Here is a 15265-nt window from a genome sequence, read left to right as displayed (position 1 = left end):
GCTCACGTCCGCACGGCGGGTTAGTGAGCTGCAAGCGCTGGTAGCGGACCCACCCTTCACGGTATTCCATCACGACAAGGTGGTACTCCGCACCCATCCAAAGTTCCTACCTAAAGTAGTGTCTGATTTCCATCTCAATCAGTCCATTGTCTTACCTGTGTTTTTCCCCAAGCCCCACTCTCACCCCGGAGAAGTGGCGCTACACACTCTTGACTGCAAAAGAGCGTTGGCCTTTTACCTCCAACGCACTCAGCCACACCGGAAAGTCCCACAACTGTTTCTGTCCTTCGACCCAAACCGGTTAGGCCACCCAGTTTCCAAACGCACCTTGTCCAACTGGTTGGCCGATTGCATCTCCTTTTGCTACGCTCAGACTGGTCTCGCACTGCACGGTCGAGTAACGGGACACAAAGTCCGAGCGATGGCAGCCTCCGTAGCGTTCCTCAGGTCCACACCTATTGAGGAAATCTGCAAGGCTGCCACATGGTCTTCGGTTCATACCTTCACCTCCCACTACTTTCTGGACTCCCTGTCCAGAAGCGATGGCCGGTTCGGCCAATCGGTATTGCGAAATCTATTTGCTTAAATTGCCAACTTCCCTCCATCCCTCTTCAGTAAGCTTGGAGGTCACCCACATGTGAGAATATCATGCCTGCTTGTCCTGGGATAAAGCACAGTTACTTACCGTAACAGGTGTTATCCAGGGACAGCAGGTATATATTCTCACAACCCGCCCACCTCCCCGAGGTTGGCTTCTTGGCTAGTTAAGTGAACTGGAGACCACGAGGGGATGCACCCCCTAGTGGAGCAGGAAGGCACACATGCGTGGAGCAGCAGAGCAAACTTAAATCTTCAATCAAGTTTGCTTGAAAATGCTTCCGCATCGGGGCTCCGTAGACGACGTCACCCACATGTGAGAATATATGCCTGCTGTCCCTGGATAACACCTGTTACGGTAAGTAACTGTGCTATATCTTCAGCCTATACAAGTACTATAATTCCCTATTCCCTTATTTGTCTTGATTGTTTGCCAGTTAAATTGTAAGCTCTGTCAAGCAGGGACTGTCTATTATATGTTTAGTGTACAGCACTGTGTACATCTAGTAGTGTTATAGAAATGATAATTAGTAGCAGCAATAGTAAGTAGTCTTCTATAGGGCTGAAATATCTAACTAATTATACGGAATTCATTTCCCTTAATTCCTTTTTATTATACACATCTCCCTCGGTATTTGCAGGGGTTGGGTGCAGAGCCGGACCGCGAAGTGTGAAAAATCACAAATAAGCTTTCGGCTGGCTCTGACCGACCCCTGCCTCATTCCGGACCTTCCCGCCTCCCTCCCGACATCCCAGACCTTACCCGGTAGTCTAGCAGGCTTTCAGGGGAAGGAGCGATCTTCCTATGCTCCTGCCCCGTGCAGATCACTCATAGCAAATGGCTGCCATGAGTTCCCGTAGTCTCTCGAGGCTACTACGGGAATTCCCCGCAGCCATTTTCTATGAGTGATTGGCACGGGGCAGGAGCATAGGATGATCGCTCTGGGAAGGGGAAGTGCACTGAGAAGGGGAAGGCCCACCGTTTTGAAGAGGCGGGCCTATCAGTAGGAGGAAGTGGGCATCCATCCAGCCAATCTTCAATTTAGAGGTACAGGGAGGGGGGGGGGCAGGGGTTCACCTGGAGCTTCTGGTGGTAGAAGAGAATGAGCATCCTTCCTGATCTTTAAAGTTGAGGGGGCTCACGGGGGGAGGATTCCAGCAGCATCCCTCCTGCTGATCTTCACTTCAAGGGTGGGGAGTTGGGGGTATGTGGGGGTCCAGGTGGCCAATCCAGGAGGAAGTTGGCATCTCTCCTGCCAATCTTTAAAGTTGGGGGATTCACAGGGGGACCCAGGTGGCAAGAGGAAGTGGGTATCCTTCCTGCAGATCTTCAATATAAAGGTGGGGGGGGGGGGTCAGGGGTGTGGCGAGTTCCGGGTTGCCGAGGCAGGAAGGCAAGGGCTTCCTTCCTGCCACTTTTTTTTTTTCAGTTCGGGGGGGGGAGGGGGTCCACGGCACAACCTTTTTTTTTATGGGCACATTGTGTGCCCATAAAAAAGCACCTATTCTTCCTGCTCTGAACAGATGAGCAGCAGGAGGCTGCTTCAGGGCTTCCCCTGCCACTCAGCTGTTTGGGGGTTCCCCTGCTGGCTCTGCACGTGTCAATTGCTTTCTCCAGTGATTGATCAGATAGGATTATGGCAGACCTCCGCAAAAATCATTTGCATACGAAATTGTTTCAACATCAAACGCCATTTTCAAATCAGATAATTTACCAGCACCACAGCAACCCACAAGATTTTAATGGCAATTTTAGAGTATCCGGCCCTGAGTTGTCCAGCCAAAGGTTATCCATTGGGCAGCAGGGTTGTTTTTTGTTTTGTTTTTTAGAATTTATCAGTTAGCATCTGATGCTAACTGCATTAATTCCTTTTGGATATCACGCAGTGTTCCCGCTAAGCTGCGCTGGCGTGCGCTGGCGCACAAAATATTACATCGCAGCGCACAAGTTTCTCGTCACAGCGCACACACGTGCTTGCAGGCAGGCGAGCTGGCAGTCCATGTAACGCGTCGCAAAGGTAAGGGGAGGCTGGGGGAGGAATCGGACGTCGGGGTGGGGGTGCGAGCAGGGAGGGGGGCGATCGGAAGAGGCGTACGGCAGATGGCAGGGCGGCGAGAGGAGAATCGGGTGGGGGGGGGGGGGAGTAACACCGGAAGAGAGCGGCAAATCCGGGCAAGGCAAGACTTGCAGAGGCGTACCTAGGGGGTGCGGGGGGTCGATCCCGACGGTCCGCTCAGCTCGCCAACAAGGAGAGGCAGCCGGACTCGCGTACGCTCCGACCGCCTCTTCTTGGGGATGATGATGAAGATATTGATGATATCTAACTTGAGTGAAGAATTGATTCCATTCCAGTTTCACAACAATTATTCTACAACATATTGAGTGAACTCTTCTCACTGAAGGCAAACTTTGTGCCCAATAAAATGGTTTTCAATATTTTGTTTTAATGTATTTATACTTTTGTGTAGAAGCTGGAATTGATAGATTGTCTAGAAATTGAAAGCATCAAACGTATTGTCTTCTGGACTGTTTTTAATTTACAGTTTACACATATGGATGTAACAGACATAACTACATTTGTTGTAAAACATTTATTAAGATATCATTTCATCCCTACAATTTCTGTAGACTGTTTTAAAATAAATTTGAGTTTTTCTGGTAAAAAAAAAAAAAAAAAATAAAGAATTTTGTACTTTCAAGAATTAATGCGTTGTTTTGTGTTCTTAAAAATATTATTTAACGTTATTTAATTTAGCGTGTAGGCCTAAAATTCCTTTGAATACCTCGTCCTCATGTATCAGCAACTTTGACAACATATTTATTTGGCTCATAACTTGCTGGCGCCCGATATTTTTAGCTCACAGTGAAAAAAGTTTGCTCACAACACCCGCCCGCTTAGAGGGAACACTGGGTATCAGCCCCTTGGATTTTTACCCTGCCTCAAGGTATTTTAAAATATTATTAGAATTCAGGGAAAGGGAAAGAAAGGAATTACATTTTATAAGATGCTCTAAGCCAGGGGTGCCCAAAAGGTTGGCAACGCGAGTCGATCGCGGAGCCCATCCTGGACTCCACGATAGACTCGCGTTTCTTTTGCGTTCTCCCTGTTCCCCGACACCACAACAGGCCAGCACCGGCTACAAAAGCACCGGGCATGCCAGTCTTTCCCTCCCCCCCCCCTTCTCGACGTCAATTGTGACATCTGAGAGGAAGTTCTGGGCCAGCCATTCACAGGAAGGGAATCGCTGGAAGGGAAGAAATATTGGATGCACAGTCAGGAAGGAAATGCAACCATAGACTCATGAAATCACCAGACAACAAAGGTAGGAAAAATTATTTTATTTTCAATTTAGTGATCAAAATGTGTCCGATTTGAGAAATTATATCTGCTGTCTATATTTTGCACTATGGCCCCCATTTACTAAACCGCAGTAGCAGATTTCAGCGCAAAGAGCCTATGAGCGTCGAGAGCCGCACAGGGCTTTCAGCGCAGCTCCCTGCACTAAAAAACGCTATCGCGGTTTCTTAAAAAGGGAGGGGGGTATATTTGTATAGTTGTTACTGAGGTGACATTGCATATTTTAAAGTCATACGCCTTGACCTCTGAAAAAAAAAACCACAAATATAAATTATAATTAACATTTTCTCTGCGTACAGTATGCTTTGTGTTTTTTAAAATTTTATTGTTGGTAGATCATTTTGACTTGGTCATTTTAAAAGTAGCTCGCAAGCCAAAAAAGTGTGGGCACCCATGCTCTAAGCAGTCCTTAGTAATCTGCACAAATAAAAATTATATCTGGGGTCCTGAAAGGAGGTTCAAATTGAATCAAATGTTTGGGAGGGGGGCTCACAAAGAATAAATTTGTCACTGCCAGGACATGAGATATACAGTATTTTTGATTCAGCCATTAATAGAGTATTCAAGGCAGATATATATATATATATATATATATATATATATATATATATATATATATATATATATATAAATGCTAAACCTCATCTTGTGCTACACAGGCATTTGTAAGACCTTTTGAGTGCCCACAAAGCTATTTTAAAGCCATAAGAAAGCCATTTGATAAAAATACTGTAAACCAAGCAAAACCATAACCAGAGTGGCAATTACAGTTAAAAGATGATTTTACTTGGGTAAAAACAAAGTAACTTTGGCTCTGGTTTGGATTTTTGTTGTTCATTGTCCTTTTTTTTTTAAACACAGAACATTAAGGGTTTCTTTTAGCAAGCCAAATAGTGCAAGCCAGTGAGTAAATGCACCAAAGCCCATAGGGACTGAATGGACTTTGGTGCATTTACTGCAGCAGCATCACCCCTGTGGCTTTGTAAAAGTGACCCTAATTATTTGACTTTCTAGTAAAATAATTCTACAATTTCTTCAATCCTTAGTACAAACAACACAACTAGCAAAAAGAAAAGGATTTTGTTGGGGAAAATAAAAAAAAAGGCAGAAAAAAAATCTGGTTTCATCTGGCCTTCCCATCATCACTTGAAGAAATTGTTTTACAGTTACATCACTAGGAAATAAAGCACTATCCCCTGAGGCTCCCCCCCCCCTTCACATATACAAAAGTAAATGGGATGAGTTTGAAGCTCATTCTCTGTTCTTTGCTATACCACCTTCCCATACATTTGCAATTTTAAAAAAATCAAGTTCGCCACAAAATAGTCATTTTAAGGAAAAAAAAAAAAATTCCTTCAAATGCTACCATGCTAGGAAATTGCATGGGGAGAAAAAGTTTGCAAGATGGGCCGTTCAAAATTCTAAATGACTTTATTTATCAATTAGCAAGAAGGAACTGCTGTAACTTACACCTTCCTCGAATTCTTTTCGGCCACGAACCGGGGCAGGCAAACTAAAGATTTCACAGAGGCTGGACGTCAGCCGGAGCCCAGAACCCATTAATAAGTTCTGGCTATGGCCGAAGCGCACTAGTCAGACCCGGACGAGTCTGCACAATGCTGGGTTCCTTATAAGGCAATTCCATGACGTAATGTTCCATAGGCTCTTTGCATGCTCCCTGCTTGTCTTTCATTGTTTGGTGCTACTGCTGGAATGTTCACATCACAAAGTCTCTTTAATGGAGCAACAGCCAGGACACCCGAGCTCTACTAGCACGAACCCCTGTTGTTAAGGTAAGTGGGCAAGCTATAGAAAACAATGCCAAAAATAAAAAGGGGGTTTGTTTCGTTTCCTACAAGTCAACTTCATTTCAGAAGTATTTACAAACTTGCATAAGTACGTTTCAGTAAGTGCTATACAGAAAGGGACTTAAAAAAAAAAATATATATATATATATATATATATATTGGACAGTGAGACAAATCGGCAAGTCTGCATTGCACATAGGCTCGCTCTTTCCAACTAGACTGAATGGGATCCTGGTTATTTGACATTCTGGCGAGGAGGGGTGGAGAGAGAGACTTAAGTGTAATGTAAAAAAAAAAAAAAAAAGTGGAAATGAAGAAGATATATACAGAGGCACCCCATTCGCATGCAAAGTCATCAATCAACTTGCAAACTCCGCACTTTTATACAGATTTGGAATCGAGCACGTTTTGCACAATCTTTTAACTGAAACCAAACATCTTTGGCATATAAGCTTTTTGCAAAACATCTTTTAAATCACTGTACAAGAATTTGGAATGTATAACGAGGACCGACAGATATGAAACTTTTTAAAGACAGGCGTGAGTTAGAAAAGCATTTCCAGATTTACTTTTCGTTCTTCTAACGTCAATAGCAAACTGATACCATACTCAAGATAAAGGTATTTCCACCGAAATGGTTAATTATTAGCTATTTAAGCTACTGCTTTATCGTGACGATGCAATGGCAGACTCTTAACGTAGGAGTACTCGTATACAAAGAGAATTTGTCAAAGTTTCCTCGGGAAGTAAAAATCCTGATTCAGGAGTATTCTGCATCTGCAAAGAACTGGATGTGTCCCAAGATTTGTAAGAATCACCAGCTGTGATTTACATGTTCCGCACGATAGCATCAGATCCCTTTCAAGTCAGATTGCCATTTAAGAAAGTTTACCCACCACTCAGTACCTGGCATGCAGCGGTTTCCCCAGAATGGAGAATTCTACATGATCGACATTTAAAGCTAGCTAAGGGCTAGCGATTTAATGCGCGTAATAGTGCGCGCTAAACCGCTAGCTGCTACCACCTCCTCTTGACCAGGCAGTAGTTTTTCAGCCAGCGCAGGGGGGGGGGGGGGGTTAGCGCGTGATGAAAAGTCATGCGCGTTAAACCCGTTAGCGCGGCTTTGTAAAAGGAGCCCTAAGTAATTTTAAGAATGTGTTGTCATTATATAGTTAAGCAGCTTTAGTTGGCAAGATGCAAAATTTTTATTTCCACTTTCTATGAAAGACAATGGCAAATTTACAGAATTTGATAATAGCAACACAGCTAATATCGGCAACAATCAGGGAAGAACTAGAGCAATTCGGTTTTAAACTTGATCGGTATACACTGGGAATATAGCTATGTTACGTTAGTTATTTTCATTATGTCACACCCCCTTTTTTTTTTTTTTTTTTTGCAACTGGACTTGATTAGAGTCAGGAAATATGATAAATAAATATATAAATTTAAATATTGCTGATCCTAACTCAGAACTGGCTGCCGAGTATTCATGTTGCGCCTATTTTCAAAGTAAGAAAAAACTTCTTTTGCATGATGTATGAGCATTGTACAGTATTCCCCTGACTTTTGAGTACTGTATTTGCATTCTGTAATTTCCACTTTGCTCTTAAAAGGTCACAGTTAGGTGTTTAAGATAATATCCCATTATAAATGATTGTGTACATTCACGTGTCTTTCCGTTGCAGCTGTTTCACTGAGCCTAGCTGCAGACCAAACGAGCTCACATTGCACTGATTCATTCAGTGAAGGTTCATTGAGGTGGCTGGAAAAGATGAGGCACAATTTTAACAACGAAATGCTCAGGATATGGTATAAATCGAAACACACAGGATGTCTTCAGTCCGCAGCCATTTTTATGCATGTGATTTGTGTCACCATATCTGTTCATTTGAAGTTTGCTTTGGGGTGATTTAATGTTCGATTTACTAGGGATCATTTCACTTTAATGCAGAATGAAGCACCAAATGCTTGGCTAGGAATTGAAAAAAATTCATGCCTACCTATATGAATTATCTATAAAAGGCTTGAGATAAATCTAAAATAAATAAGTATGAATTTGTCAGAGCTTGAATAAAACGTTTAATGATATGCAAATTTGTGAATACAAAGTCAGATCAAAGACTGACTATAAGGGATGATGCAAACTTTTTGCTTGTTTTTACACAAGAGGATTTTATGCACTTTTTGGAGGAAGAGGAGAACAGAAACTGTTAATTATTGTTTTCAGTTCAAACTATAGTCTGTTACATATCCTGACATCAATTAAGCCCTAACAGCTATACTTCCCATAGTCTGGAAACTATTTATTTTTCTAAAGGCCTTTTACATTCAATTCAATACTGTTAGCTTGCAGTTCATAAATTGTTTCCATTTAATCATTTAAATAGTCTCAATCTAGGTCCATGAGTTTTACATTTCTTTCAAATTGTATACAGCTGCCAAAAATTTTATATATCGGATGTATGACGCAGCCCTGTTAACATCCCATGCTCTTTGCAAGCTACAGATGAACGAGAGTTGCAATACCTACCACCAGATTTCCTGCCTGTTTCTTGACTTAACTGCTTCTTCTGTTGATCATTTACCTAGATACCTACCATATTTTTTTTATTTTTTATACTTTTTGCATAAGGTATATACTGTATATTATAATGAGTTTTATTATTTTTTTAAGTCCTCCTCTATATCCACTCTTCCACTGTTCCTGCTGCATTTACACCCATGAGGGATCTTTATAAAGCCTTCTCCGTATGTAAAGCCTGTTTTAAGTGCAGAAAGGAGTTGTTATAAAATTGCATGGCTTCATATGTGCAAATAAAGTCTGTGCACGGAAATGTGTCCCTGAAACAATCTATATGTAGGCATTCCTGGGGGCACAGTTTGGGTGAAACAGAAACAGAGTTGCAATATAGGCATGTATTTTATAAAATACACAGGTGAACATGTAGAACACATGCACAGGGTTTATACCTTTTATGAAGTAGGTGTAGCACTGTTTACCTGTAACATGTTATCCGAGGACAGCAGGCAGATATTCTCATATGTGGGTGACATCATCCACGGAGCCTGGTACAGACAGTGTTATAGAGTTCTGTCACTTAAATTTTTTTTTTTTTTTAAAGTCTCAAAATCGCTCATACCGTGCATGTGCTGGTGTCTTCCCACCCAATGTCAGCTCGCAGGACCATCAGTTCAGTAATAAATCTAAGAAGATAATGAGGGGATGTGGGAGGGTTGTGAGAATATCTGTCTGCAGTCCTCAAATTAATACCCGTTACAGGTAACTGTGCTTTATCCCAGGAAAAGCAGACAGAATATTCGCACATGTGACACTCCCTAGCTGTCAGGATCACGCTTCTGAGGTCTGAGCCTGGCGTAAGTAAAAAAATAAATAAAAGGGAAGGGGGGAAGATGGCATCTAAATGGAGAACAAATTATGTAGAACTGCTTGGCCGAACCAACTATCCTGTATGGAATGATTCTCCAAACAGTAGTGGGATGTGAATGTACAAATTGAGGACCAAGTGGCTGCTTTACAGACATCCTCAATGGGAGTGGAACATAGGTGAACTACTGAAGTCCCTAGTACTCAAACATTGTGTGCAGTGACACGGCCGTTCAGTGTCAGCCCAGCCGAACCATAGCAAAAGGAGATACAGTCTGCGAGCTATGTTGAAATGGTTCTCTTAGAGACAGGAGTTCAAAGTCTGTTTGGATGAAAGGATAGGAACATTTGAGTGGAAGTTCTGTGAGGTTCAGTGCAGTCCAAATAATAAGCGAGAGTACGTTTACAATCCAATGTGTGGAGTACAGGCTCAGCAGGATGAGAATGTGGTCTTGGAAAGAAGACAGGAAGGACTATGGATTGATTTAAATGAAATTCTGAGATGACTTTCGGGCGGAACCTTGGATGAGTGCGAATAACCACTCTGTCGTGATAAAATGTTGTATAAGGTGGATCTGAGACAAGTGCTCGAAGCTCACTGACTCAACATGCAGATGTGATACAGACTAGATAAACTACTAACAAGCTAACAGTCAGAAGCTTTAGAGATGTAGATGAAAGTGGTTCAAACGGAGGTTTATCAGAGCACAACATTAAGATTCCAAGCAACTGGAAGAGGCCTGATTGGTGGTTTGGTGTGCAAAAGGCCCTTCATGAATCTGGAGACTAAAGGATGAACTGATAATGAGTGTGTGTGGGGGGGGGAGGGGGGGTTATCCAGAAGTGTATGAAAAGCTGTAATAGCACTGAGATGAACTCTGACTGAAGAAGTTTTGAGACCAGAGTTAAAAAGGTGTAGATAGAAGACAGTCTAGAACTGATGGTCTAGTGAATAGAGGTTACACCAGGCTGTAAGACGAGTCCACTTGAAATGACAGCAATGGTGAGTGGTGGATTTCCTAGAAGCTTCAATTATAGCTGACACTGGTGCAGAAAGTGCGGAAGAATCTACTCACTGGGAGATAAATATCATGCTGTGAGTGCTAGCAAACAGATTGGGATGGAGCAGAGATCCTTTGTTCTGTGTCACTAAGATTGAAAAGATTTGAAGTGTGATGGGTTGCCTTACACTGAATTACAAAAAGAGAGGGAACCATAGTTGACTGGTCACTGAGGTGCTATGAGTATGATAGGAGCATGTTCTTGGCAAAGTTTGAGTAGAATTTTCCTGAGTAGAAGAATTGGAGGGAAAGTGTAAAGGAAGTTACCATGCCAGCCAAGGAGAAAGACATCCAATTCCAGAAAATTGGGAATGTAGATTCTGGAATACAAGACTGGAAGCTTGTGATTGTGGGATGGGGGGGAATGCAAATAGATCTATGTGTGGAGCTCCCCAATCCTTGAATATCTGATGTAAAACAGCTGAACTGAACGACTACTTGTGAGGTTGCAGGAGTCTGCTCAACCTGTCAGCTAAGGTATTGTATTCCTGTATATAAACCGCCTTGAGGAATATGTTGTGAGGTATCACCCAGGACTAAATCTGGATCACCTCCTGACAAAGAGGGTGAGAGCCTGTGCCTTCTTGTTTGTTCACATAGTACATAACCATTTGGTTGTTCACATAGTACATGACTACTTGATTTAGAAGGCGATCTTGAAATGTGTGGAGTACATTCCGAATTGCTCAGAACTTGAGGAAATTGATATGGAAAGTTTTCTTGTGAGCACTCAAGCTGCCTCGAGTATCGAGACCATCCAGATTAGCTTGCCACCCAAGCATGGAAGTGTCCATTGTTAACACCTTCTGATGTGGTGGAATTTGGAATAGAAGACCTCTGGACAAATTGGTCAGCATCAGAAAATGACACGGGGACAAATTTTTCCCTGTCCCATGGGAACTCATTTTCTCATCCTATCGCCGCAAGTTTACCTGTCCCAGCCCCATTCCTGCAAGCTCTGTCCTCATCTGCACAAGCTTCAAACCTCACAGGATCGGGATGTGGAAATGGAGGATTTTTAAAGTTCCATTCTCTGCAGTAGAATACTCAGTTATGCTTTTTATATAACCTTTTACTATGGTAAAACAGCTTTCCTAGTTTGAGCAGTACATTCCTAGGACTCTTTTCAGGACATTACCAGCAATCTGCTTGAGACAAGAAAATTCATCTGCACAAGCCTCAAACACTTTAAAATCATAAGTGTTTGAGACTTGTGCAGTTAAGGCAGAGCTTGCAGGAATGGAGCAGGGATAGCGACAAAACTCGCAGAGATGGGATGGGGAAATTGAGTTCCTGCAGGGATGGTGACAAATTTGTCCTCGTGTCATTCTCTAGTCAGCATTAGCCACTACTTAAGAGATTGATGTAAGTCTGAGGTTACTTGTATTTTTTGAGAAAGACTTCCTGTGGACTGAGACCACTGGGTGGAGAGTGTCCAGTGAGGACTTCTGAGATGTAATCAAACAAACGGAGTCACATGAATTGTGGATGCCATGTGACCTAGAAGACATATTGTTGTGCAGTTAAACACTAGAGATACTAACCACAGTAAAACCGCAGATAAACATTTCAGTTCTCATATATTCTAATTACAAAATAGAAAATAAAATTATTTTTTAACTTTTGTTGTCTAAATCATTCTATTTTTCAGACAATGTTGGTCCCAGGCTCTGGTTTGTTTCCCTCTGTCATCTCTTAACTCACTCACCAGGGTCTGCTGTTCATCTGACATTTCTTCTTTTCTGTGCTCACCATCCATCTTCCATCTTTGTGTACCTATCTTTCCCTTCTCTGGGTCCCCTATCCAGCAACTCCCCTGTCCAGCAACTCCCCTGTGTCCATCTCCCTGTATTTATCATCACTACTCTATGTCCTGCATTACTCATTACTCATCTCTCTTCTGTTTTCCTATTCACGCCTACATCTATCACTTTCCCTCTGTGTCCATATATGCCCTTCCATGTCAGGCATTGCTCCTCTCTGTCCATGTACCATTCCCATGCAATATCTCCCTTTGTGTCCCTATCCCTATTCTCCTCTCCATGCCCATTATTTTCCCTTTGTTTCTGATACCTCCCTGTGTCTCTCCCTCTCTCTGCTGTGTTCAGTATTTCATTCCCTAGTCCTTCATTCGCTTAGTATGGCATCTCCATTTCCCTTCTCTTCCCTCTAGCAGCCCTCCTTCCACAGGTGCAGCACCTCTCTCCCTTCCCTCCAGCTCCCCCTCCTGTATGTCCTTTCTCTCTCTCCCTTCAGCTCCAGCCCTCCCCACCACAGGTTAAGCACCTCTTACTCCCTTACCTTCAGCTCCAGCCCCCCTCCTATGCCCTTTCATCCAGCCCCAAACCCCCTCCTGGGCCAATTCCTCCTTCGACTTTGCCTTACGTTGTTCCCTCTCTTCATCCGGGCCGATGGCTCCAGCTCTCCTATTCGCTCATGGGTCCAGCAGCTCCAGCTGGCTTCCCTCCCTTCCTGCCGCTGGCACACACCTTACAGAGCAATCCGATCTCTTCACAGGCTTGCTTGACAGTGCTGGAGGCCTTCCCTCTGCCAAGTTCCTCCTTATGACGCAACTTCCTGTCCTTGCGTAAAAAGGAAGTTGCATCATAAGGAGTCCGGCAGAGGGAAGGCCGCCAGCACCATCGAGCAAGCTTGTGTAGAGATCAGATCGCTTTGTAAGGTGTGTGCCAGCAGTAGGGAGGGAGGGAAGTCAGTTGGACCTGCTGGACCCACGAGCGAGAGGGGGTAGGGCCTGGAGCCACTGGACCCACAATGGGGGGAGGCATGGGAGATATCAGGAAGCTGTGGTGGGTGGGGTTCCCCAAAGGAGCAAAGCTGTTTACCGCTCTCGAAGCGGCAAAAAGCTTTGTTCCCGCACCGGCGGTGAGCAGATATAAATTCTACCCATTCCTGCGGTTAGCTGTGGCTAGCCAAGGTAATGGGTCACTATGTCATTCTCTAACCCTGAGTCATGCCTGGTGTCTCATGGCAATAGATATTGCTGATGTTCTAGAAGTAAGTCTTTTGAGTCTCTGGTGGTATCACTGAGGACTTTGAGAGATTGACACTGAGAAATTCTAATGGTTGCTGTTTGAATATAGTAGCAGTCACCTAATTGCTATTGATATTAATGGAAGGTAACATTGAACATACCAAATACTGATTGCACCATGAATTTACTTGTCTCGAGCAGATTGCTGGTAATGTCCTGAAAAGAGTCCTACTAATCCGTAGGAATGTACTGCTCAAACTGGGAAAGCTGTTGTACCATAGAAAAAGGCTATATAAAAATTATAACTGAGTATTCTACTGCAGAGAATGGAACTTTGAAAAATCCTGTGACCAAATTTGTCTAGTGTTCTTCCTTCTCAGCCAGGTGGGTTACTGACATAGGTTCTGGAACTACTGGACTGAACTGAAGCTGGGGCTGAGGTTTATTGAAACTTGGACAGGCTTGTACTATAGAGATAGAGATAGAGAGAATCCAGCTTTCTTTGTGCTTTCTAGTTTCTAAACATTACCTCCTTGAACAAGTTATGAAATGGCAGTTTTAAACAGTCTCTTGCCAAGTGCTTATAATCAAGAGCGTCCAACTCAGCTCTAGGCTATGCTTCAAACTCCATTTTAACAAGAAGGGCATGGCTCATCTGCCAACTAAATCTTGTAAAAGACAAGGACTCCGGTGGTGACATTCTGTGTGGAGGTGGTGGAGATGGGTCAGATGGTATACCATAGGATTCCTCAGCAGAAAGGTCTGAATACTGTGAAAGGCAGGACCCTTTCAGGGTCAAAAACCCTGCATTCAAGGCAGGGCGGGCTCCAAAACCTGAGAATTTACCCTATTATTCCTTGCCTGAACCAAAAGGGAGGCCTGAGTCTGTTTCGGTCAAAGAGCCACCAGAGAAACAGAGAATCAATGAGAAAAGCAGAACCCTCAAGAAACACGGGGATCTCACTAGGAAGCTGAATAAATGCCCTGCAGGTAAACACAGAGGGGGGAGGATGGATCCAGCTTAGCACTTCAAATCTGCCAGAATCTCCAAGCCTGCAGAAAGGTATCCCACAAGGATGGCTTGGATGGTTGACAAGAGTATTTCAATGTTGACTTGGCGAGTGCTTCAAATGAGAGGAAGCCGAACCTCTATAAAGAAGAGTCCAAGAACGATCCCACGATGGCTGATGATGTTGCTGCTTGGACTGGGCTGAACTGGGAGTCTTAGTAGCCGGTACCTGCATTGGATACGACTTCAGCATCCAATGCAGAATTTTCTCTGTATAATCAAAAGTTCCTGTTGAATCAAGACTTTAATCTTATCCTGTAATGATGGTACCAGTAACATTACTGGGACCAGTACAGATACCACAAGCTGCACTGGGTGTCGAGGCATTGGTGACCTCGATGTCGGGCATGCCTCTGAGGAAACACCAGTTGAAACGTAAGTGATCTAGCTTTGGTGCATCTCCATTTTGAATGCATCAATGTAGTCAATGCTTGGGAGGATTCCGGATGCATGCTTAGAGGAAGAAGTATGCCTATGCTTCTTAGCTTTCTTTAAAACTTCTCCTGATGGAGGCAAAGAAGATGAAGGTGGAGGCACCGATGTCTTCGGTGTCAAAGTCTTTGTCAATGGTGGTCAGCATCGGTAGACCTGGTCGATGTTTCCGGTGTCCCAGAAAGCTTCTCATACTGGGCTTGTCTGGCTTTGAGTGATCTTTTTTGAAATTTGGAGCAAAGAGTACAAGAAATTTCAAGGTGCTTGGGGCCCAAGCACTGCACACACCAATTATGCAGGTCAGTAGCTGAGATGGTCTGATTGCACCGAGTACACTGTTTAAAGCCACTTGGAGTCCTTAGCATTGAGGGGAACAATGCTGATGCTAGATCGAAAGACTGAATGGTCCAGGGAGGTTGAGTAAAAGTTACTCCGAAAAAAGTTTGACACTCCCGGCCTGAGGACAGGCTGAAAGGAGCCAAATAAAAATGTTGTTAAAAATAATTTTTTTTTAACCCAAATAACAAAGAATAAAGGAAAAGGTAAAACAATGAAGAGA

At 43.4% G+C, this 15265-nt stretch overlaps 2 protein-coding genes across 7 annotated transcripts in view; one reads left to right on the top strand and one right to left on the bottom strand.

Annotated features, from left to right (window-relative positions):
* CMSS1 (cms1 ribosomal small subunit homolog) overlaps positions 1–15265 on the bottom strand; it is a 556569-nt gene that overhangs the window by 424014 nt on the left and 117290 nt on the right. The window lies entirely within an intron of this gene.
* FILIP1L (filamin A interacting protein 1 like) overlaps positions 1–15265 on the top strand; it is a 410054-nt gene that overhangs the window by 358158 nt on the left and 36631 nt on the right. The window contains exon 1 of one of the 3 annotated variants that reach the window (XM_033940865.1): positions 5481–5749. The exons of the other annotated variants lie outside the window; for them this stretch is intronic. The gene's annotated coding sequence lies outside the window, so the exon portion shown is untranslated. Of the gene's footprint in view, positions 1–5480; positions 5750–15265 lie in introns of those variants that run through there. 3 annotated transcript variants of the gene reach the window in all.

This window comes from Geotrypetes seraphini, chromosome 4 (genome assembly GCF_902459505.1).
Source record: "Geotrypetes seraphini chromosome 4, aGeoSer1.1, whole genome shotgun sequence".
In the NCBI taxonomy this organism is placed as follows: Eukaryota; Metazoa; Chordata; class Amphibia; order Gymnophiona; family Dermophiidae; genus Geotrypetes; species Geotrypetes seraphini.
Note: the sequence above shows the minus strand (reverse complement) of the source record. Positions and strands in the feature narration are given on the sequence as shown.